The sequence below is a fragment of the Spermophilus citellus genome, assembly GCF_964194105.1.
Source record: "Spermophilus citellus genome assembly, contig: SCAFFOLD_91, whole genome shotgun sequence".
Taxonomy (NCBI): Eukaryota; Metazoa; Chordata; class Mammalia; order Rodentia; family Sciuridae; genus Spermophilus; species Spermophilus citellus.
The window spans coordinates 1,504,690-1,531,605 of NW_027673011.1; the positions used below are offsets into that span (position 1 = coordinate 1,504,690).

The 26,916-nt window shown below is 38.4% G+C and overlaps 1 long non-coding RNA gene across 1 annotated transcript; it reads right to left on the reverse strand.

Moving 5' to 3' along the window:
* Positions 1-1,765: 1,765 nt before the first annotated feature.
* Positions 1,766-11,232, reverse strand: LOC308640259. The gene is made up of 3 exons (XR_014020204.1): positions 11,142-11,232; positions 3,930-4,005; positions 1,766-2,064 (listed from the first exon to the last, which is right to left on the reverse strand). It is a non-coding gene; the product is annotated as an uncharacterized lncRNA (long non-coding RNA).
* Positions 11,233-26,916: the final 15,684 nt, after the last annotated feature.

A 26,916-nucleotide genomic window follows, 5' to 3' on the forward strand; every position in this document is an offset into this window, starting at 1 on the left:
AGTACTTTTTCTTTAAAACAAAGCGAACAAAGAAACTGACCCTGTACTGAACATGTACATTTTTTTCTTGTCATTATTCTATAACTACAGGCTAACAACTATTTTCATAGCATTTACATTGTATTATCCATTATAAACAATCTAGAGATGTTTAAGGTTCATGAGAGGATGTGCCTGGGTAATATGCAAATACAGTGATATTTTATATAAGGGAGTTGAGCATCTGCAAAATTTTGATGACTGGGGTGGGGGATTCTGGAATCAATTCCCTAGGATACTACTGAGGGACAGCTGTAACCAAAAGTAGTAGAAATGATTGGAAGTATTTAACTTACAATTCATGTCTAAGTTTTAACTTCCTAAATAAGACTATCAAAGAAAAAATGCATGGTCAAAACATAGATCCCCTTGGGCTGGGGTTGTGGCTCATCAGTAAAGCTCACCTAGCCTGCAAGGCCCTGGGTTCAATCCTCAGCACCACATATAAATAAATAAAATAAAGGATTCCCTTGCCAACAAGAAAGTTCCTAACTTTTATAAACATAGCTTGGATATCCCAGTACAGATGTTCAACTTTTCATAATTCTGAATTACTGAAATATATGTATAATTGCATGAAAATATCCAAATTCTGATTCCCTGGATCAAAGGATACAATTTATCAATTACTTTGAATTTCGTAATTCGACATTTAAAATAAATGAGAATTTGAATATAATGGCATTTGGAGCTGCCAGTGAAAAGAAAAGTTGAGGACTACTCAGCCATTTAGTGACCAAAGGGAACTTACTTGAGTAAAGTTCTTCTGATTCTTGAAAATGCAGGTTGAGAATTAAAATAAGGGGAAGAATGGCAAATGTGAAGTACAGTCTCACTTCCTCCAGATATTGCTTGATTTCTTTTACATGTGAAAATATTTCACAGTTTACCAATACAGGACTTCCAGCCAATGAGAATCAAAATAGCAATTTGTAATACTTCAAATTTTACCTTAACTCCTGCTTGATATCTTTTTTTCCTTCAAATTTTTGATTGGTTTAATAAAGAAGAAACAAAAGAGCTTAAAATTTTAAAAAAATCATCTTAACATTATAATAGTCACTAAGGGATCTTAATTATAATAGCAGCTATCAATTGTTGAGCACCTCAATAATTGCTGTAGGTGCCTTATTGCATTATCTCATTATATGCAGTCATGCCAGTTATAAATTGCATTATTTACAATGGACTGATAAGGAAAATGAGGTAGGACTCTAGAGCCAGTCTTGCTATTGCTGGGTGTAGATATTAGCTCTTCCACTTATAAGCTGTGTCACCAGGCAGGTTACCTAACTTGCCAGTACCTCAGTTTCATAATCTATAAAATGGAGGTAAGGCCAGATATTTCAGGATTACACGAAAAGATTCTTGGTACAAAGCTTAACCCAAATACTAAAAATATCAAGAATTTATATATATATATATATATATATATATATATCAAGATGAGCGATTCAGTTCAATACTTACCTAGGAAATTTGCTACCAAATTGAGGAGGATGTGGGGACAAGAAAATGACAATTAATTCCTGGCATTATCTCCCCACCCTATACTGTTTGCTACAGTCTATGCATTTTTACCATACTGTTTCATCACCCATGAAAAGGCCCTAACTTCTAGAAAAGATAGATATTCATACTTTTGGGTTTCCTAATAGTTGGAATGAATCACCAAGAAAAGTCAAAACTGCAAGCTGATAAAGTACATCTGATTTTCAAATGTTGGCAACAGTTTTTAATTATTCCTTATACAAAGAGCACTGATCATAAACACATGTACAACAGAAATTCAAATACTTAGTTTTTTTCTACCATACCATAATAAAGAATTTGATGACCTCTTACTTAAATCCTCCAGCCTCCATACCCAGAAATATAAAAGAAAATAGCTCATATAATTGACATTCATTTAATACAGATTATTTTAATGTAGGAGTGTGTCTTGCATGATATAAGTCAGTACTTATGCCAGTGTACTTCTGATGATGTCCTCTAGCCTGGATGAACTTCAGCATCTGCCTGTACCTTTAAACAATATACATTTTTTAAGGTTTCAGTAATGGGAACTCAATTTATCTAACAATCCCAATTACTTACCACATATCAGGCACTCTATTAGGCATCAGGGTGAACACAAAATAATAATTTCACTGAGAGTATGAAAAAGCTAAGAAGTAGGCAAAAATTTTAATTCATTGAAATGCTCATGTTAAAAGCTGTCACCACCAATTATATTGTATGTAGCTAAGAACTAGGCTGTCAGAAGTGAAATGCTGCCAAATTCTGAGCATTTTATCCCTTCCAAGGATGTATTTAAAATATGGTCTTACTTCACCATCCAAATTTAGGTATGTTCCCAGTAGATGCCAAGGGTAACAAAGGTCTCTCTTTACAAAAAGGATTCTTTGCACAGCAGATTCACTTATAAAATGTTTTGTTCAAAGGCTGAACCCATCCAATATGCAATAAATTTTTAAAAATAAGTTTACCTTTCTAGTACCTAAATCTAGTCTAATGTAAAAAGGCTGAAACTTCCCAAAACTTTTCTAAGAAGCAAGACCCCACACAAGCCTTTTTATTTGGGGAAAACCACCAGTCCCAATACAAGATTTTAATAAACTTGACAACCAGTAACTACAGTATATTTATCTGTGTAAATTACAGGGTTGGTAATAGATTCTCCATTATCAACCTCAAAGTAGTGAAGTTATTTGGTAAAAAGAAACAGACTTACGAAACTAGGAATGTATTAGTTATGGTGGCTTTCTATCTTCCTAAAATTGGCAGTGCCTTTGTTCACAGCCTCTCTAGCTCCTCTAACCACACCTCTCCCTTTCCTTCTTTCTTCTCCAGAGCGAGCCAGGGCGCCATTTTGCATAGGGGTATCACAGGAGGGCCTTTCCTTAGCTGCGCTCCGTCTACTGAGACATCTCACAGCCTGTCATAGATACATGGTATTCCAGCAGAGGGAGAAGAGTGTGTGTGTGTGTGTGTGTGTGTGTGTGTGTGCGTGTAATAAATTGAGTTCATCAGCTCAGTGGCTGGACCTTCTGACAATCAAGTGCAAAATTAGAAATAATAAGGGCACTTGCAACAGTGGAGACTTAAGATGAGGGATGCCCATCTCTTAGAAGATGGTACACACACTCATTCTACACAAATGTGTCATCTGCCAAGCAGTTTGTTTTCTTAGTCATATGTGTATAGTTGGGTATGAATTATACTAAAGAAATATCCATCAGTAATAGCAACGTGCTTGGAAAGACAAAAAAAATTAAATACACATATAAAAAGTAATAAATTATAAAAGGTAATAAATCATGAAGTGTAACCAATTCATAATGCCCAAGTATTGCCAGAGATATAATGCTGACCTATTATATGGTAAACCTGATTTCAAATCTTGATTAGGACTTAACTTCTTTAGGTTAGGTAATTTTTTAAAAATTGAGAGAAGGGTTTACATTTTAAAAAAGAAATGGAAAAGTTGGACCAACAATCAGCTATAAAAGAAAGCCAACCATATAGTTTTAGTGCGCTACCTCAGATGCAATAAAATGCAAAGATCAGATACACTATGAAAAATAATCTCCTATGTCACCTTTGTACCGACAAAGCTTTCACTAAAACTGACTGTAAATATCACCATTCTTAAAGGTCCAGAAATTAAGAGCATGGGTTCTAGAGCCATCTCCCAGGATGAATCCCACTTCAACCTCTTACTAGCTGTATTGCTCTGGGGAAGTCACTTAACCTCTCTGTGTCTGTTTCTTCATCCATAAAATCAATAAAATAAGAGTATCTACTTTATGAGGAACACTAAAAAAATTAATGATGCAAAATTACATTGCATTGGGCTGGGGATGTGGCTCAAGCGGTAACGTGCTTACCTGGCCTGCGCAGGGCACTGGGTTCGATCCTCAGCACCACATAAAAATAAAATAAAGATGTTGTGTCCACTGAAAACTAAAAAAATATATTAAAAAATTCTCTCTCTCTCTTGCATTGCATCAGCTATCAGCACCATGTCAGTCATTTAGTAAGTGCCAACTATAATGTGTCCACACTATGCCATCAGATAGTCTTGTTGAAGTGAAATAAATGAAAACTTCTCTCCAGACATTTAAGGCTCTCTACAGGCTGCCCTCCCCTCAGCTCCACCACATCTATCTGTTGTTCGGTTGTCTCCTGTAGGTACTCTCTGGTCCAACCAAAAGATCCAATCCATAGTTTCCAATATGCTCCCCTCTCCTGCTCTCAACTCCCAAGCCTTTGCTCATAGAGGTCACTCCACCTATAATATGGGTGAAATCCTCCTGACCAATCAAGTCCCCTCTCAAATTCTATTTGTTTAGCAAAATCTCCCTCCCACCAAGCACAGGGGAACCCCACCACTAAATCACATAATTTTATGGACTGGGTCAAGAACACATCCTCTGAAATCAAGGTGGCAATGGGAGCACTTAGTCTCCTAGGAATGAAAAGTTTGGCCTCCTAGTGGGTCACTGGGAACCTGGACCTCACCTCCCAAACCCTAGTACATAGTTTCAGACAGGTCCCCAAGCTGGTTGAAAAACCCCTAAGGCTGAATCCAGGACAAACGATGCCAGGTACTAGTACAGGGTGGGAGGAATGACACAGAGGTTTTTTCCCTTGTCCTCAGCAAAGTTCCAGCTCTAAGCAAAGACACAGATCCAGGAAACATGGCACCCTGATTTTCCATATACTTTTTTTGCACCCTCATCATGCAACCTGTCTGGATTTGTATTGCTTCTCAAAGGGCAGATTGTACCAGATAAACTTGTAATCCTTTTCCATTCCCAAAGGAAAGCCTTCCTTTTCTTAGTAGAGGTAAAAGGGCTATAGAATTACAGATTGAACTATTTTTCAGTAATATGTGTGAATGACTATGAATGAATAGAGTTCCCTGTCCTTTCCTTCCCTTAAGTGTAACACATACACACATACACACACACACACACACACACACACACACACACACACACACACCACAAAAATAAATTCTCCTAAACTGGGCTGGAGGTGGCAGGGAGGAAAAGGAGGAGGAGGATGAAGAAGAAGAGGAGGAAGAAAATTCTCATATAATGAGAATGACTTTTTAGATGTACTGGTCCCTAAACCTTTCTTCCACAAAGCACAAAATTTTTACACTCTCCTGGCCATTCTAGTTTTAAATAATATCAAAAATAGATCATAATAAAGTTTCTGACCTTTTTCTTTTATAACTCATAATCTCTTTTGGTCAACATAAAATCTTCAGGACCCAGAGACCTTATCCTTCTTTCCACTGAATCCCTCACCCCAAATCTGTTCTAAGTGAATGAAATTCAGGAGCAGAAAAGGGGAACTAAAAAAAATGCTACAGGTGAAATGTGTCTTTGAAACTTTCCAAAGCTTCCTGCCTCTCCACTTGAGAAGACAGTTATTCTCACAAAGACTTAGCAATCCTAAGTGGGCTAGAATCTGACTTGTTAGGTATTCTTGAAAAACAGAGGCAAATAGATAAACTGTACCTCACTGAAATTAAACTTTTGTTCTTAAAGGACATTTTGGCTGCATTTTGCTTTTCAACCACAAAAGTTTTTACAAATAAAAGTATGGCATATAACATAGCAATCCACAAGAAAGCAGTAGTAAGACCACAAGATATTAATTTTAAAAATCAGCATGCAACTGGGTATAGGCACACGCCTTAATCCCAGCAGTTTAAAAGGCTGAGGCAAGAGGATCACAAGTTCAAAGCCATCTCAGTAACTTAGTGAGATCCTGTTTCAAAATAAAAAGGCCTGAGGATGTGGCTCAGTGGTTAAGTACCCCTGGGTTCAATCCCTGATACCCGCCCCAAATTAAGGTGCAAAAAATACTATACACATACAAAAAAGCAGCAGTAAGACCACCAAGATATTAATTTTAAAAATCAGCGTGCAGCTGGGTGTAGGCACACGCCTGTAATCCCAGCAGCTTAAGAGGCTGAGGGAAGAGGATCACAAGTTCAAAGCCATCTCAGTAACTTACTGAGACCCTGTTTCAAAATAAAGAGCCCTGAGGATGTGGCTCAGTGGTTAAGTGCCCCTGGGTTCAATCCCTGGTACCCACCCCAAATTAAGGTGCAAAAAATACCATACACATAATGTATCCATTTTTGTGAAAAAGTGATGATGATGGAGGTAGTGATCGTGACTGATGATAAGCCTATGCACTGAAAAAGTCTTGATAACTCTCAAGAGTTATGAGGAGCAGAGGGTAAAAGAATTAAAGAAACTTTGATTATTTTTTCATTGTAAAGGGGCTTTATAAAATATTTAAATTTTTAATATGCTTTTATAATCAGCAGTCATATAATAAGGACATTTGATAAAAGAAAAAGAAACCCTAATTTTGATACTTCTGGTCTATGATCACAAAACTCCATCAGGTCAACAGTGGTATCACAGAGACTAGTTCCTTTGCTTTGAAACTAAATTTTCAACTTGTACTTCCAAAGCACCAATCTTTCTTCAGGGCCCAACCTTTTTCCACTCTTATTGACCATAAAAGACTCCACTCTAGCTTAATCAGCTACTTGTAACCAAGATAAGAAAAAAAATATATGAAATTTCTTCTGAATACCATTATCTTTCTTTTCTTAGATAAGGTAAAATTCAATAAAATAAAATTCAACATTTTAACCATTTTAAAGTTGCAATTTAATGACATTTTAGTATATTCATGATATGGTACAACCAACACCATTATATAGATCCAGAACATTTTCCCTACCCCAGAAAGAACCCCATTCTATGAAACAGTCTCTCTTCAATCTCCCAACTCATATTCTCTAGGAAATCATATCTGCTTTCTGTCTCTGAATTTGCACCTATTACAGGTATTTCATACAAACAAAATCATATAATATGTGGCCTTTTGTGTCTGGCTTCCTTCATTTAGTATGTTTTCAAGGTTTATCTATGCTGGAGTTATGTTATCAGTCTTTCACTTCTTTTTATGGCTGAATAATACAGAAGACCCCTCTTTAATCACAGTTACACTTTCTGCAGTTTCAACTGTAGTCTGAAAATATTAAATAGAAAATTCTAGAAACAATTCATAAATATAAACTGTTCACTGTTCTGAGTATATGATGAAGTCTTCAGTTATCTTGCTCTGACCTGGCCAGCATGTGAATAATCCTTTTGTCCAGTGTATCCACAAAGTATATGCTACTGGCCTGGAAGTCACTTATAGGCTGTCTCAGTTATGTTATCACAGTGTTGCAGTTATTGTGTTCAAATAACCCTCACACAGTAGTCTAACAATATTTCACAATGCCTGATATTCATCTTACCTCATCTCACCAGATAGGCAATTGTATCATATCATCACAAGAAGCAGGTTGAGTACAGTATAATAAGCAGTTTTGAGAAGTAGGGAGACCATATTTGCTTAAGTTTTATTACCATCTTATTATTTTTAATTTTATTATTATTGTTAATTTCTTTTAAAAAATATTTTCTTAGATGAAAAGATTGACCTTTATTTTATTCATTTATTTATATGTGATGCTGAGAACTGAACCCACATGCTAGGCAAGCGTTCTACCACTGAGCCTCAATCCCAGTCCCATTGTTAATTTCTTATTATACGTAATTCATAAATTAAGCTTTATCACAGGTCTGTATGTATAAGAAAAAACATAGTATTTATAAAAGTTTGGCATTATTTGTGGTTTCTAGCATCCACTGGAGTCTTGGAACACATCCCCTCTGGATAAAGTAGGGAATTGCTCTATTCCATTCTGCTCTATCCCACAGTTTGTTGATCCATCCATCAGTTGATGGACATTTGGATTGTTTCCACCTTCTGGCTATTGTGAATAGTCACTTTCCTTGGTCTCCTGCACTGATCAAAAAGCAAGCTTTCATTTTAATGTAAAATCAACTATTTTCTTTTTCAACTTAGTCTGAACCAAAGTCTTCACCTTCCTCTGAATTACATCACCAATTCTATAGCTGACGTAGCAAACAATGTGCACATAACAGAAACTCACAGCCTTATTTAGGTTGATTCAAACTGTTATTTTCTTAAAATAGTAATTTCCATCCAGATTCATTTCCCTTAAAATTTTTGGAGATCCGGCAACATCATCATCTCTTGCCTGGGTTATTATCATAGCCACATTTTAACTGGTCTCCCCATTTTTGCCTTGTCCCCTACAGCCTATCTTACTATAATGGCCTCAGTGGTTTTATTAAAACAGAAGTCAAATCAAATCACTCTTCTTAGAATCTTCCAATGATATCCCACATCTCTCAGAATAAATGCCAAAGCCTGTTCAATGGTCACTAAGGCCACATACCCTGGGCCCTATTACCTGTCTGCCTTCATTTCCTACCCTTTTCTCCCAACTCACCACTCAGATCTGGCCCGCCTCCTTTCTGTGGCTTGCAGAGCTGATGCAGGCATCTGCTTTTAGTCTCTGCACGGTCCATTCGCCCTTCCCCAGAGAGCTCAACTTTAATGCTCAAATCTCACCTTCTTGAAGTCCTACCATGATCACTCCCATTTAAAACTTCAAGTCCCATCTCTCATCAGTGTTCCTAATTTTCCTTACCCTGTTTTTTTTGCTAATTATTATCATATAATAAATATATAATGCATTTATTTGTGTCTGCTCTCTACTGTCTGTTTCTCTCATTAAAAAGTATGGCCATTATGGAAAACAATATGGAGGTTCCTCAGAAAATCAAAAATAGAACTATATAACCTGGCATGAGCACTACTGAGTATATACACAAAGGAAATGACATCATACTGAAGATAGGCCTACATACTCATGTTCATTACAGCTTTATTCACAACAAGTTAGGGAATTAACCTGAGTGTTCATCAGGGGAATAATGGGTAAGGAAATGGTAGTTTATGCACACAATGAAATATTATTTAGCCTTAAAAAAAGAAGGAAATCCTGTCACTTATGAGAACATGGATGAACCTGGAGGACACAGACTAAGTAAAATATGGCACTCACAGAAAGACAGACACAGGATCGTCTCACTTATATGTGGAATGTAGAAGAGTTTGAACCACCAGTGGCTGGAGGTGGAGAGGGAGATGCTGGGAAAATGAGACAAAAATCTCAATTAAATAAAAGGGTTTTTTTTCTTCTTTAAAGTGACTCTAGTTACTAATGGATCCTTAAAAGCTTCTAAGACCAGAGGTCTTAAAAGTTCTTATCACAAAAAAGTGATTAGGTATGTGGGGTCATGTATCTGTTAATTAGTTGAGTTTAGCCATTTCACACATATACATATTTCAAAACAATACGCTACACATGATAAATATAAATTTTTATTTTTTTTTGCAGTGCTAGGGATTGAATCCAGGGGCTTCACACATGCTAAGAAAGTACTCTACCACTAAGCCACATCCCCAGCCCAGACACATGATTTTCATTTGTTGATACCAAAAAGATAAGTGCTAATTCAATGGGAGGGACCTTTATCCCCTTGATTTGCTCATTTAGCTCCAGCATCCAGAAAGGAACACAGCATGTAAGTTGGTTGGTGTTCAATTTGGGACTTATTGGGCCACAATCAGTACTGAGAAGGGGCTGCTACTTTAGACTGGTCATGAACTTGTCAATTTCTCACTGTTCCACCCAGACCATTTGATTCCCCTCCCTGTCAAGTCCTGCAGACTTTTTGATTTGTAATTCTTCTTCTTTCCCTGCCACTTGTCATTCATTTCCTGGTATCACATTAATCTCCATTGCTAAAATATTCAAAAAAGCATGTCATGATTATAGTTCATGGAAATCATCTCCTATTCTCCTTTTTCTCCTGGGGAAAATCTGTTTGAACACAGTAGAATCTCAGTAAATAGTTCTGGACTAAAGAGCTCCCTTGGCATTCTGTCAAGTGTGGTGTGCTTCCTCCTCCCGTCTTTCCACATCTCTCCACTGCCAGGGGGTCACCACCATACAGGAGAGCACCTGGCAGACAGTCCACAATGAACACCATCCACTATGGTGCCTCTGATGCCCCTGCACTGTAGTCCTTCAGCTGAAGGCCAAAGAATCCTAAGGGCCTATTTTGAAGGTGAGGCTTCAGAGCTGCTCAGTTCTTTTAAACACTGAAACAGAACTGACACTTCTTCCTGAAGCTCCAGTTATGGTTTAATAATAGTAAAATGCTATCTTTGCGAATGAATGTGCATGTCATACAAAATGTTTCCATTTTTGCCATAGTTGCTTAAAGGCTGATTGAGACATCACATTTGTTGCCTGAGTAATGTAAGTTGATCAATTCCAGAGGCTGAAATTCTTTTGGTCTTTCCTGTTTGGATTCTGTTCAGTTTTATCCTTCAATGACTCATGTTAAAATGTATCTTAACTTGTAAACCCCCTCATTCCTCTGAGTAGATGGAAGAATGGATTTTTTTTAAATTAAAACTCTTCCAGTAATATTATCCTTTTTCACATTCTGTGAAATTCAGCCATTCCCCACATAGCAAATGCATGATGGCGATGGCGTAGTGAGAAACTCCATCAATGTGGCTGCTGTTCTCGTAATGATCCGAGGCTGCTCCCGAGCACAGGACTATCTGGCAGCCTGGGCAAGGGCACTAGGCCCAGAAAGTGTGCCTGAAGAAGTCCTGCCTGTGTGACAGTCGTGTTTGGCATTTCCCCTGCCCTTACCAGCTGGGTCTTCATTGTGTGTGAGAGAAGAGAACAAGAGCTAAGGAGAAAACCACAGGGCACACCTTTGACAACCTCCCTGGACAAAGAGGGTAGGGCTGGGGAGAGAGGGGAATTCTATCTAGAACCCCTTCCTGCAACTTAAACAAATGTTTTGGGGTTAGGCTTGTTATTTAGTATTTTTTGTGTGTTGAGAAACAAACATCTAATAGTATCCCACTCCTTCAATTCACTGTCATTTTATATTAGGAAGATCATATTCAGGGTTATGCTTAAAATTTTAGATCTAATTCAGATATCTTATATTAAATACTATCATTCTTTGGTAAAACTTCAACTCTACTATAATCTTATAATTAGAAGTATTGCATTTATTCAACTTTGCTATGTCAGAACAGCCAGTTACCTTTTCCTTAGAGGGCAGGCCAAAAATCCTGATAATTTACCAGTGGATCTTCATCTGCTGTGATTGTGGATGCTCCTTCTTCTTAATTCTGTTCAGATTAAAAAAAGAAAAAAGAAAAGGGATGAAACAGTGGATAAAGCTAATCTGAAGTTTATAAATCTTAGGACCAGGGATGTGGCTCAGTGCTACAGCACTTGCTAGGGTGTTCAAGCTCCTGGGTTCAATCCCTAGCACCACCACCAAAAAAAAAATCTGTAATCTTATTAGTTACCAGGTGTTCTGAAATTATTACTTGTGCTTTGAAATGTCAAACAGATAAAATTCAAGGCACTTTACCAATTTTATGACAAATGTAATTCATTAATTTTTTACAATGAATTTAATTGGCTGTATTTACAATAAACTAAGAACAAATGACTACTCAATATGTACACAGAGTCAGCCTCCTGGGGCTTAAAATCATTGTGTGTAATTTGCCACTAATGAGTTTTCACTTAATTTTAAAAATAGCTATTCAGAAAGTCTGCTCCTATGAAACCTGTCAGAATCACAGATGTAACACACACACACACACACACATTCTGAATAAGAATACTATTTGGAGAGCTCCCTCTGTCCTTTATCATTTAGCAGTTTAAAGAAGCAATTGTTCATACTATAGACAGGAAAACAAAAAACTCAAATCCTCTTCCTAAAAAGCACAAGGAAGCTATGCACTCTTCATAGTTATGCACACACGTGCATACGGGTATTTAAATGAAATGTGGGTACTACTCAATTTGGGGAGGATTCCCAAAGATTGGGAATTAGCAAACCAGAGGTAGAAATTGAGTTGGTTTTCAACTTTGACATGCAGCAAAAGAAAAAAAAGCAGCCAATACAGGCAACGACACAGCTACAGGGTAGATGCTGTCAAAGTATACAGCACAAGGCAGGCTGATTTCCTATAGAAAATTCCCTGCGAATACACTTCACTTCCTATAATCTTCACTGGCTATATATACCAAGGTCAGGCAATATTAATATTGCTTTGCTCAATTTTTATTTATTTTCATATACTCTAAGATGATAACCCAAACATTTCTATGGCTTGGGATACTAAGACGCTAATAAAGCATCTCTTTAAAATATCTGAGTGACTGAATTCTTTGTGTGTGTGTGTGTGGGGGGGTACCAGGTATTGAACCCAAAAGCACTTAACCACTAAGCCATAACCCTAGCCCTTTTTAATATTTTGAGACAGGGTCTCACTCAGTTGCATGGGTCTTGCTAAGTTGCTGATGCTGGCTTTGAACTTGTGATCCTCCTGCCTCAGACTTCCAAGCTGCTGGGATTTACAGGTGTGTGCCACTGTGCCTGACTTAGTGACTGAAGTTCTATGCCATGTTTTATCCATTTATTCATAATCATCTTTATTGGCTTTTAAGTTATGCCTAGATCATACCCTTCCACTCTCCCTTTAAAAAACAATTTCAGTTTTATTCACTCACAAAATGTTACTTGGTAATGCTTAAAATCATTCCTACAATCTCTATAAACCAGATGTTTTTCTCCTCCAGATTTCTAATTCTTGGCCAATCTCCTACTTTTTAAAGAATTTCTCTGATTTCCATTTTAGTGTCCTTGTTCTGCCTTCCTTCCCATAAAAGCCACTATCTTACTTAAAATGTCTGTCTTGAGCCAAAATTAATTGCTTTGCATCATAAACTTTTTACACCTATGAAAAATCACCCAAAATAAGTTACAAAATACCATGACAGAGACAGTGTATTCAGATTTTATGGTCAAGAGAGCCATCCACCCCACCCATGGTGATGCCTTCAGAGGACAGTGGGGCACCCCGGGAGGGCCCTGCACATGCTGGGCAAGTGCTCTCCCACTAGCTGCCTTCCTCACTCTCTGACAGCCTGGTTGCACTTCAGGCGTAATCTGGATCACCCTTTGAGATATAATGTAGCCTGTCCAAATCCAGCAAGTAGCTCCTGACCATGATAAGGAAGAACAAGGCGCTTAAAAAGCAAGTCAGTCTTGTTTTGAAGGATAGCAGTATAAACTTTCTTTTTATGTCTTAAACCTTAACTTTTAGGCAAATCGCCCGAGCATTAGAGAGAGACGGTACTCTAGGCACTAGGGGAGGCCAGCGAGGGAAGAAAAAATGCTGGAGACGAGGCCCCACAGGGAGCACTACCAAGGTGGTGACTCAATTCTATTTTCTAAATTAGAGCTGGGAAAAAAATTGGAAGCCTTGAAGGACGACTGCAGTCTCTTCCTTCTATATATGAAAGGTCTGAAAGCAAGAGAGGTTTCCCCAAGCTGATTAATTTACTCAACGTTGAGTATGTGCTCCCTGCCAAGTCCGGAGTCTGACACCAAGACCAGCAGGGTCATGCAGCTGAGCCACTTAGTGCCCAAGTGACATGTTTTCTTTCCACCTACAAGCTTAAAATAATCCATTTTTTTTTCTGGCTATTTTGCCTGGTGACCTTGGGGGGAAAATATGAATTTGTCCCTAATTTTCAAAACCCAGGAAGATTCACATAAAATTCCTAATTTCTAATCTCTCTTGGAAAGTCAAAAATCAGGCCCCAGGGGACAGCTCTCTTGCAAGAGGTAACTGGGCTACCTCTTGTCATTTGTGTGTGCTTTCCACAGGAAAGCGATGACCTGGTGTCATCACTTATTTTCCTTCTGGGCCTGTCTCCTGTAGGCAGCCATGATTCTTTCTTTTCCTTTTTTTCCTTCCTTTCTTTTGGTACTGGGGATGAGCCACATTCCCACACCTTTGTTATTTTTCATTTTGAGGCAGGGTCTCACTGAGTTGCTTAGGGCCTTGCTAAATTGCTGAGGCTGGCCTCAAACTTGTGGCCCTCCTGCCTCAGCCTCCTCATTCAGTCTCTGGGATTACAGGTGTGCACCACCACACCCAGCCTGAGCCTATACTGCTTTTTTCTAAGTCTCTTCTCCCCAATGAAAAATTGCAACCAAAAATTCAAAAGCAGTTTATATGTCATCTGTAGGTATATTCTCCAGAAATATGCATTAACAAGGTACCTAACTCCATTTCTTCTGACCCCACTTACAATTGCTTCCAACCCCGACAGGTTGGTTCTCTTGGGTGAAGCAAATTTAAGAATGAAATTCCACACTCTGCACAACTTGTCTTTTCAATGGAGCTACTGGGTATCCCTCTCTTTGAAGGCCAGCCAGTCATTCTGTACCTACGAAGCTACAGGGACAGCTCTGAGAGTCACCCCACTCAGTACTGAGTGTTTGAGACACCAATGCAGAGGGTGCCATGCCACTCATGAAGAAGGACCCCGGCAACTCGGGCCCCGGCTTCAGGGCCCATTTCAATTCCTGCAGCCAGTCCTAGGGCATTCCCAGCCCTGTGCAGCTCCTCACAATGGAGTCTTAACTTGTTTTTAGTCTCATTTTCTGATTCAACATCCCTACACAATACTCAATCCTTCTTCTCTTTCCAAAAGGGTTCAGCAAAGCAATGTGTGGTCATGTTGGGGCCAAAATTCTCCCATCTCAAGCTCACTCAGTTCAAGACCTACCTCTCCAAGTTCCACTGAGGTTCACTGAGCTCCCTCTCCATTTTGCTGAGTCAATCATTTTTTCCATGAATTGTGACTCTACTGCACTATTTCACCAGTAGCCTAAAAGAGAACTAAAAGTATAATAAAAATTCCAGCAGATCTCCAATTTGTCACTTGCAAAGCCTTGGTCAAGTCGGACAATTAGAAGGTCAATTTATAAAAGTACATGACAATAATAATACTGATGGTCACTGGCACTCACTGACACTTACTATGTCTCCAGTATTAGCACTAAGCCCTTTACTTGCATCTTCTCACCTAACCCCTCCACTGCCTGATGAAAAAACTCTACTATACTCCTTTAGCAGGGAGCCCAGCCCTGCAAGCTGAGGCAGTTGCATACTGAAGTTGAGATTAAAACCATTCTCCATTTCCACACATGACAGCAATTCCTACCTGTCCCCTAACATCTGCTTTTCCAACTGCTTGCACTCCTTTCTTTCTACCTTCTAAGTAACTCAGATCGCAGCCTTCAGAGCCTGGCTCAGGGCTGGGGCTGGCTCAGTAGTGGAGCACTTACTTGCCTAGTATGCACAAGACCCTGGGTTTGATCCTAAGCACAACCACCCCCAGCTCAAGGGGGAAAAAAAAGCAAAACACAAATCACTACAGGTGGGCTTCTCAGAGGCAGGATCAGCCACAGTTCATCCCTGTACCCCCAGGGCCTGCTGAATTGAGTCGGATTAGACTGAACAAGGCTCGGACAGGCACTCATCCACTCAGGTTAATATACGCCTGGTCCACGATGGTCTTGCCTTGCTAAGGACATGCAATTAAGTCAGAGCAATAAGAAGCTGCTCTGGCATTTACCTAGTGCTTCCTTGCCAGACTCACCTACAGACCCTGGGAAAGAGGGGAAGAGGGATGAGAAGGGAAAGTCCAGGGCTCCCAGTGCTCTCCTGACAGACGGAAAGAGTCTAGGGCGTGAACTGCAGGGAGGCAGGCTTAGGCAATAGAAGTTCTCTCCCAGTATTTTGCCAAGGCAACATTAATCTCTTCCTATTTCTGGCCTCAGTTATAGAATTCTAAAATTCATAGAAAGATCCTCAGTCAAGTCATTCTTTGCGAACTCTAACATAATCCTTTAGGAAAGAAGTTAAATAAACGAGGCACTAGCAAGCATTCTATTCTGAGACCATACTTATTAACACAACCAATAATAACAACTTTCACCCAGTGCTTACCCTGACCAGACCCTGAGTTAAGTTCTTTACATGCACAGTCTTGTTTAGCCATCACCACAGCCCTGTGTAGAACACTTGTAAGAAAATGGAGGTCGATGGCAGATAAATGGCTTGCCCTAGGTCACTATCAAATGGCTTACAGTAAAGGCAGTAGCTACTGGGGTAAAAGTGATTTTTATTAATAATGCATGCAGAAATTTTTACTTTTCCACCCTTGCTCTTTAAATATTCTTTCCAAAAGGCAGGCTGGGCAGCCTATAACAAAAGATCTAAAAGATCTTTAAAAGATCCAGGGCAAATCCTTTCTAAAAAGATCTAAAAGATCCAGGGCAAATCCTTCCTCTCCTAGTAAGCCATTTTAAATATTACTTGTAATAGAGTTTCCAATATCCACATTCACCTATACCCACATTCTCTCTCCTCGAGCATACCATTTGACTAAATTTCCCAATAATCACTGCAATAAGGCTCGATGCGTGATCAAGTCCTAAAGTGTGAACTGAAGTGCTGGTGCTGCTTCAGGGCTAGCCCCGTAGCCTGGGCTGATCTTCAGTCTCTCATACCCTCTGCTGGTCAAATGCAGAGAGCTCCAAGCACCCGGGGGAAGGAGCCAGAGAATTTCACTGCTGAACAACTGAGGGAAACCAAGAGCCTCTTTGCCAACCCATACTGAGCTGTGACTGGAGCGAGAAATAAACATGTTTTGTTAAGTTGTTGAGGTTTCAGGTAGCTACAGCAATAGGTCTACACTATATTATTATTATTGGTATTATTATTTTTATTATTACTGTGTTACAATCTTCATTACCAACAGCAATAGCTATAATGTATTGAAGGCATGCCAGCTATTAGGAAATATATTTAGCTTTATGTACTTTATCTCGTTCAGTTCTATGAGGTAGGATATTATCTGTATTTGACAGGAGACAGAAATCAAGAGTCAGAGATAAAGAATTTTCTTTCCTCTAAACATATACAGCATTTGTAATCTAAAAGGTTTATTGTGTAATTAATGCAATACCCATTAAACATTTTGCATTGATGGGTTAGGTAGTTTTCACTCCTATAACTGGTTGATTTTTCATGAGTCAATAACTTATTTCATGCAGATAAAAAGCTAAGAGAAAGAGGGGTGGGTCTTACAACTGTATATTTCATACCACTACACACACTGCTTCATAAATATATATATGATGTATGTATATATTAGTTAAGAGATATAAATATGTTTTTAAATTTCCTAACATATGTGCATACATATTACATGTATATATGGACACATATATACATACATACTTGGGAAGCAAGAGGCCAGTCACTCTGACCAATAAAACTTTTTGTTGTTGTTGCTGTCTGAAAACTTGCTTTAAATCTTTGGGGGGAATATATCACTTAATGAACACTATTAATGCAATTTTTCAATATTGTAATTACATTTGCACATGCACATAAATCCTCAGCCCAGTGTTGGCATATAGTTGATGGTCAGTATGATCATTTCCTGTCTACTTCTCAATAGCTATTTCAAGTATAATGATGCTGCTTGAAGAAGACACAGGAGATCAAGAGAAAAATGTTGAGCCAGTAAATATAACATGATTTCAACAATAAGGAATAGTTTCCTGCCAGGTGTGTAATCCCAACCACCCAGGAGACTGAGGCAGAAGGATAGCAAGTTCCAGGCCAGCCTGGGCAATTTAGTGAGACCTTGTCTCAAAAAATAAAAAAAGGGTTGGGAGTATAGCTCAGTGGTAGAGTGTTTACCTAGCCTAACATGTAGGAAGCCTGGGTTTAATTTCTGGTATTGACACATATACACACCTAAATAGTTTCCTGGCTGACAGAAAGACTAAATGTTGGAAGTCACACCCATTGCCAGTTACAGAACTATCCCATTCATAAAAGTCTGTCCTGACAACCTTCAAGAACATGACTTCTGGACAAGGTGAAGAGCCAGAGCTTACACTTTCACCTTCACCGCTACTGAGCTGCAGTGGGGCCCCTGGGGACTCAACTTCTACCTGCTGAAGTTCTATCAGTCTGGCCACGTGGTATCATTATTTGTAGGTGAACACTAATGTGCCATCCTACAGATCCTAGATTATCTTCTGTATTTCATTAGATGACAGACTGACATCTGAGGAAGATCTGTTTCCTCTGAGGAAGTTTGTTCCTGGCTCTCGCCTAACCACGGAATTCATTTGCCACTTAAGACATTCCAAGAATTTTATTAACATGATGAAGACACTGGATTTCACGTGGTGACATTTCACGCTAATCACATAACTGCAATGCTATGACACAGTCTTTACATTATCCAATTAATGTAAGTATTTTAGTCACTATTCATTTAAAAATATGTTCCAAAAAGTCTCTCTCCTCTAAAGTTCTTTCAAAATGAAATGGCACAGAAATGTGATCATTTTTCATTTGGTATAATTAAAGTACACATTTGGATGTTTTATTCCTTCCCATTGATCAATTGTAATATTTACTTTGTTAATGGGAAAGCCTTTTCCTGGGTAATTTTCCATTTAACTTTAGGATACCACCCTTAAGAGTAGAAATAAGGTTAATGCCATAATCAGCTATTTTGCTGGCACATCTGATTTTAGCAGCTGCTCAAATATGTTCATATAGAGTTTAGAACACCTAAGCTAGAAAAATACAGTTTGAAAATTAGTCAACCAAACTCTGGGTGACAATTTTTCAAAAACGAATATGTTTAAAGTGTTTATCATAAACATTCTTTTAAAAATAAAATTGTTTTTTAAAAAATATTTATTTATTTTTTAGGTGTATATGCACACAACACAATGCCTTTATTTTTATGTGGTGCTGAGGATCGAACCCGGGTCCCACCCGTGCTAGGCGAGCACTCCACCATTTCTTTTAAAAATGCTGAGTAAAGGGCTAGGGTTGTGGTTCAACGGTAGAGCGTTCGCCTAGCATATGCAAGCAAGGCCCTGGGTTCAATCCTCAGCACCACATAAAATAAATAAACAAAATAAAGGTATTGTGTCTAACTACCACTAAAAAAATAAACATTTTTTAAAAAATGCTGTGAAAAAAAGGCAATCTCCAATGGTCTCATTTATGTAACATTCCCCGAATGACAAAATTAAAAAGTTGAAGAATAGATTAGTGGATGCCAGGAGGCAGGGATTGAGCATAGCTATAAAAAGGTAACACAAGGGACATTTCTTTAGTGATGAAATAGTCCTCTTTTTTTTTTTTTTTTTTTTTTTTTTTGGTAGCAGGGATTAAACTCAGGGGCACTTGACCCCTGAGCCACATCCCCAGCCCTATTTTGTATTTTATTTTTCACAGAGTTGCTTAGCGCCTCACTTTTGCTGAGGCTGGCTTTGAACTCACGATCCTCCTGACTCAGCCTCCGGAGCCGCTAGGATTACAGGAGTGTACCACCCAGCCCGGCTTAGTTCTGTATCTTGATTGTGGTAGTGGCAACATGAAAATACTCAAGTGATAAAATGCCAGAAATACAAATACATTTTATACCAATGCCAATGTTCTGGTTTCAATACTGTATATAGTCAGATAAGAAAGGAGAAAATAAGTGAAGAGTAACCAGGACCTCTTGAACTATCTTTGCAACTTCCTACCAATCTATAATTATCTCAAAATAAAAAGAGTACAAATAGCTAAGAGTATGTTTACAGAATAATTCATTCAATCTGTAAGATTAAATAATAGCCAAGCCAACTTAAAACATTTTATCATCGGACTTTCCAATTGTTCCTGAATGAACTACAAATTATTTTGATAGAGGTGGGAAGTTTTAGAGTTGATTTGCTCTCAAGATGCTTACTCTTCCTGACAAGGTCAGTAACATGGAACATTCTAGCAGTCAATATCTGGATGTCTTACAAAGGAGCAGGGAGCATATAGTATGTGAAAAAATAAAGACATGAATTTAAAGACTTCTTACATCTTTAAAGTCTATAAGAAAGCATACTTTAAACATGAGTTAAAAAACATATTTTGTGGTTTCTGTATGCTAATCAAGATGTCACTGGGCATATGATAATATGTAATTTGCAAAATACATTATTAGACTTATGTGATTACCAAACAGTAGATTTTGTATACATACACATGGCAATAGTTTCTATAATTCAAGCATCTCTCTGGCTAAATTAATATAAATTGCTGTAGTATGTCAATAATAAATAAGAGACAAAAAGAATTCCAGAAGCTGGTAGTTGCACATCTAACAAAGCCAGTTTAAGTTATTTTTACTAGGGTTTTAGACAGAGACCTTTTTGTCATGGATTGAAATGTAACATTCCAGGACTATATCACAAACATGATCCTCTGATTCCTGAATCTCACACCTAAGCAGGCTCAACACCGGTTCATTGCTACTGAATCTAAAGCGAGGTTGGCAGCACTTCCTAAATACCTTCCTGTTCTCTCTTCTCTACAGTGATGCAATTTGACCTACATTTGCAGTGCCCATTGAAACTTCATGGGAGGGGGAAGAGGAGAGTTTTTCATTTCTCCTATCCTCTGATTAACTAGGACAGCAAATGCCACTCAAGGGACTGCTACTGGGCAAAAAAGCAAAGGGGGAAAAAGTCATGCCAGTAGGAAATTCCACAGGAGGACATTTAAAAATCCTGCATTCTCTGATTCTGCAAACAAACTCTCACGGCTTTATAAGAAGACAGCGAGGAAGAATTGCCCCACTTTACACCATAATCAGACCAGAACACCAACAGCTATTTTATTTACTTAGCAAGGCTCTTAGCAAGATGAAAATTAAACTTGAACTATAGACTCTTTTCCTTGTCATATTCTTTTTAAAAAATAAGCCTAATTTTAGGATCATTTTAAATTTATGAAGTTGCAAAGATTATATTGACGGTTCTATAAACCCCATATCCAATTCCCCTATTATTAACTTATTATATAAGTATACAAACATTTGTCACAGCTAATAAACTATTGCTGACATGTAAATATTTTCCTCCAGCTTTGTTAAGGCTGAAGTGACAAATAAAAATTATATATATTTATGGTTTAAACATGATGTCTTGATACTTGCATATATTTTGAAATGATTAAAATCAAGCTAATTAACATATCCATCGCCTCACATACTTTTGGTGAGATCATTTAAGATTTACTCTATTGGCCAGGCGCAGTGGCACATGCCTGTAATCCTAGCAGCTTAGGAGGCTGAGAGAGAAAGATTGCAAGTTCAAAAGCCAACCTCAGCAACTCAGCAAGACCCTGTCTCTAAATAAAATACAAAATTTTTTTAAAAAGGGGCTAAGGATGTTGGGTGCAGTGGCACATACCTGTAATCCCAGCAGCTCGGGAGGCTGAGGCAGAAGGGTTGTGAGTTCAAAGCCAGCCTCAGCAATAGCGAGGCACTAAGCAACTCAGTGAGACCCTGTCTCTAAATAAAATACAAAATAGGGCTGGGGATGTGGCTCAGTGGTTGAGTGGCCCTGAGTTCAATCCCTGGTACAAAACAAAAACAAACAAAAAAAATAATTTTTTTCTCTTAGCAATTTTCAAATATATATTATAATTAATTATAGTCAGTATGCTAGGCAATAGATCCCCCAAACTCATTCATTCTCACTGAAACTTGTACTTTTAAGCCAACACCTCCCCAATTCCTCTTGTCCCTGGAACTGCCATTCCACTGTTTCTATTAGTTAATTTAGATTTCACATACAAATGGGACCATGCAGTATCTGTCTTCCTGTGCATAACTCATTTCATTTATCATAAAGTTCTCTGGGTTCATCCACATCATTATGACAGAATTTCCTACTTTTTAAAGACTAATATTCCACTGTACGCATATACCACATTTTCCCCAATTATTCATTGATGGATATTTAGGTTGATTCCCTAACTGGGCTGTTGTGAATAGTGCTGCAATGAACAGGGCAGTGCAGATGTCCCTGTGACGTATTGATTTCAGTTCCTTTGAATATACATACACTCAGGAGGTATACTGATGACAGTATTTCTATGTCTAATTTCTGGGGGAACTTCCATACCTTTTTTCGTAATGGTTGTACCAATTTACATTCCTACAAAAATGTAAAAGGGTTCCTTCCCTCTTCTGCATATCCTCATCAACAGTTGTTATTTTTTGCCTTTTTGGTAACAGCCATTCTTACAGATGTGAAGTAATATTTTATTGTGGCTTTAATTTGCATTTCCCTGATGATTAATGACAGTAAGCTTTTTTTTTTCTTTTTCAATATAGCTATCAGCCATTTGTATTGTCTATTCAGGCCCTCCCCCCCCCTTTTTTTTACTATTTTGTTGTTGTTGTTTTCTTGAAATTGTGTTGAGTTCCTTATAAGCATTGATATTAATCCCTTACCAGATGTGTGGTTTGCAAATGTTTTCTCCCATTCCATAGGATGGCTCTTCACTCTGTTGATTGTGTCTTTTGTTGTGGACAAGCTTTTCAGTTTGATGCAATCTCATTTATCAATATTTTTGCTTTTGGGATTATATTCAAAACATCACTGCCCAGACCAGTGCCAAAAAGCTGTCTCTTTCCACCTTCTCCATACCATACTCTTTGGAAGGAAGTCCCTAAGCACCACTCACACTTAAGGGAATGGCAGTTATGTTCCCCTTCCTGAGGGGGATTATTTGCAGAAATCATTTGGAATTATTCTACATGAAAAATTTATCTATTCTTCCCCACTTGTTAATTCACTTGATCATTCATTTATATTATATGGATTTGTGGACATCTGTCTTACATCATTATTTTATATGTATTACATATTTATGTGTTTCTATTTATGTTAGTCTTTATTTTATACTATAAATGTACACTGTATATTTTATTTATGTTTATTTTATATTTTGGGGTTATAATGAATACTGCTTTTTAGTTGCTCATATGGTTCTAGCTTTGACCATAGTAAGTTTTTTCAGTTAGCTCCTATGTCCCTTTGACATATTCCATCATTGTGTAGGGTATGGTGGGGGGACAGGGGGTTTTGTGTGTCATTAGCAATTTCTTGCCTTCTGGCACTGAAAACACCCTGGATTCATTTTCTGTAATCCCTGTCCCATTCATACAACCAAGTCTGTCTGTTACCTTTCATTGGAGAACAGTGCTTGGGCACTGGGTTTTTAATGTTTGACACTTTAAAATTCCAAATGAATCACTTCTATAGTAAATAACACAATTGCCTTTAAGTATCTTAATTCTGTGGCATAATCTTATAAATCATGAAGAGAATGCCAGGTAATAAAGCTACCATCTGATTGGCTACCTTTCAGATTTAATCTGGCAAATAAATGCCATATGAAGCTCTCTTAGGGGGGAAAAAACAGACTTTTTGTTTTCTTTTTCCTCCTCCTCCTTCTTCTTCTTCTTCTTCTTCTTCTTCTTCTTCTTCTTCTTCTTCTTCCTCTTCCTCTTCCTCTTCCTCTTCCTCTTCCTCTTCCTCTTCCTCCTCCTCCTCCTCCTCCTCCTCCTTCTTCTTCTTCTTCTTCTTCTTCTTCTTCTTCGATTGAACCCAGAGATGTGTAACCACTGAGCCACATCCCCAGAGGTTTTTTGTATTTTATTTAGAGACAGGGTCTCACTGAGTTGCTTGGGGATTTGTAAGTTGCTGAGGCTGGCTTTGAACTTGCCATCCTCCTGCCTCAACCTTCCGAGCCACTGGGATTACAGGCCTGCACCAGTGTGCCCGGCCTTGTTTTTAGTTTTCTGCTGCTGGGGAAGAGAGAGGAAATCTCAAATTAAATGGTGCTGGCTTGCTATTCTAGGATATAAGGTAACCTTCTTTCTCTGCCTATTACCATTAAATAGCATTATCTTTTTGTCAACACTTAATTACCTGAGCTACAGGAAAACCCAAATATTAGTCCGATCTTGCTTTGAAACACATACACATTCCTATTTAGGTTTGCATACTTTAATGTCAAAAGTAGTTTTTATTGAGAATAAACTAATCAGTCGAATACACAGACAAGAGCCTGGAGCTTCTTAGCTAGTGGGGGCTTCTGCAAGTATCCAGAGATAACTAAATTGTGCAAATTGGAGTTATTACCATGCAACACACACTGAGCACTTCTTCACCTCAAACTCCAACCACTAGTCTATGTTAAATGGTCTATGTTAATAAAATGCTTAGTAACTTTAGATTTCTTTATTTTTTTATTTTTTTAAATAATAAAAGGCTGAGAAGCCAGGATCTAATACTGCTTTTACGTATCTTTTTCTCACACCAAATCTGATTAAGATTTATATCTTCAACAAGTGTTTATTGAGCCTCTACTACGTATCTAGTGACACACTATCTCTGGTGCTTTCAATTAATCCACTAATTAGAAAACGATCAAGGGTTCAGTTCCCATTTTTCCCACGCAGCAGAGCTGATGAGGTTGATAGGAGATGAGTCAAGCCTTTACAATGTTGAGGGCACAAATAGTTTGGAGAAGCATATGGTTGAGAGCTCAGGTCTACAGCTGTCTGGTAACATCGTAGAAGAGACCATGACTTCCTTATCTGTAAAACAGATATGCTTGAACCTACTTCTCAGGGAGAACACATGGAAAGAACAGTCCTTGCATACACAACATACTCACTTATGTTCACATTATATATTTCACACGTAGGAAACACTAGCACTGTCCCACCAAGGTACTCCTTGCCTTCTTCACTGCCAGTTTTACTATCTTTATACACCCTAAAATAATGACCTTTAACAAAATGTTAGTTCCTAAGACCCAATTGTTTTCAATACATAAATAATACTTAGTCATTGGAGAGGCATGAGCCGGAATGACAGGTAATATTAACAACAGCAGCTAATATTCCCTGAAAATTTATTTTGTAACCAGATATTGTGTAGATGTTGCCACCAATAAACCGACAAGGTAGATCTTTTATCATTCCTAATTTCCAGATAAGAAGCTCTGGGATAAGTGACTTTTACAAGGTTGCCATCCACTTGAGCTAGGCAACCTACTCCTACAGAAAAACAATGAATTATACCAAAGAACACAATGTTGGCTTCTTTTCAAAGGCTGTCTCACTGGATGCTACAGTGGAAGGAAACCATCAGGTAAAATGTGTCCTTTGCTAGGGATACAAAACTATGAGATGGGTTTTGGACACTTCAGTCCCCAGAAATACTCTTGGGACTTCTTGCTTCAAAAATATTTTCAACATAAAAAATCTATCAGTTTCCTCACACCATTTCACAAAAGTAGTGACTCCCTGAGCCAGGCTGCAAGGCTCGTCACTCTCTGGCTCACAGCTTAAACTTCTTAGCCTTGTGTGGTGCTCCAACTGCAAGATCGAGGTCAGTTCTCAGCAAATTCATATGTTCTCTCGACTCAGAATATTTGCACCATAGGCTGCCTCTGGACCCAGCAAATTTCTTAGAGGTCACCTACCTCTTCAATTAGGTGGAGTTAACCTCATATTCTGATTGCCTAAAACTCTAAAGAGTTCTCCATCCTGCATTCACATTCCTAGGCATCCATACCACCCTGCATTAAAGACCTTCTTCCTTATCAGTTTTATCCCCAGGACATTCACAAAAAGGCAGGAGGAAAAGCAATCTGATTTTGGATTTAAAAGATCAGAGTTTAAATCCTGTTTTCTACTTATTAGCTGTGTGACCTCAAGCCAGTTTTTTCACCTCTCTGATGAAGTTTAATTGAGAAGCTAATTCAAGTAAACCATGGTGCCCAGCACACACTAAGCACTCAATAACTGGAAAGTTACCATCATTATCCCTGTTCTACAGAACATAAATGGAGACTCCAAGAAGTGACCTACTAAAGGTCACAGAACTGGTGAGTGGTAAGGGTCAGGACTTGAAACCAGTTCTTTTTCTTTCCTCCTGCAATTCTCTATTGAGCATAATGCTTGCCACTGAGGAGACAGATGTCAAACAAAGACACATGAATCCTGCTCCCTTGCTGTTGACATTCTAGTAGGAAAGGCAGCCATCAACCCTTTAAATAAATTGAAAAGGTGCTTCGAAGGAGACAGGCAGGGTGCCTGAATACACATGGATTTTAGAGCAAGTAATAAGATCACTGGATTTTGTCTGGAAGGTCAAGGAAGGCTTTTGTGAAGCGATGGCATTTAAAGCAGGACCAGGAAGCAGAAGAGGTGCAACAAGCACTCCAGACAAAAGAAATCTCAAGAGAAAAGACTGGCAAGCCCGAAGACCTAAGAGCCCAGGGCATGGCTGAGGCTGAAGATGCAGGGCCAGACACCACACAGGATGCTGACAGTGCAGGGTGTCATCCATCTTCGTCCTCGGAGCAACGGAAGGCACCAAAAGCCTGGCTGCCTTTGTTGACACAGCAGGGAGGGGCTGTGACCCCAACTCCCCAGGTCAGGGCCAGTAGGTATCTTGTTATCAGCTCCACTTCTAAGACATGGCAGCTGCAGACTTTTGATAATATTTGGGAGATATGTGAAAGAATCTCTGGGAAAGACAAATTAAACCATTCCCCCCTCATTTTAAATTCCACAGCTGATGATTTTATTAAAGTACCTATTATCCCTGATTATTAAGAGTTGGGTGAGGGCGTCTTTTCATTAATTTCTGGAGAACAGAGTAAATACCTGATTTATCTTTCCATCTCTCAAAGCCCAATACTAATCAAAGATATGGATTTAAAAAGACGCTCTTGGGCTGGGGATGTGGCTCAAGCGGTAGGGCGATCGCCTGGCATATGCGGGGCGCTGGGTTCAATCCTCAGCACCACATAAAATAAAATAAAGATGTTGTTGTGTTCACGGAAAACTAAAAAATATTAAAAATTTTTCTCTCTCTTTAAAAAAAAAAGATCCTCTTATGATAAGCTAAAAATCTCTTATATTTCCAAACTGGCCAAGTAAAAATCTTCTTGCAAGACCCTTCCACTTTAAATAGATGTGAAGAAATAATATGCAAAACCTTTCAACTAAAAAAAATAGTTCCACTTTCTTTTGCACCTTAACCT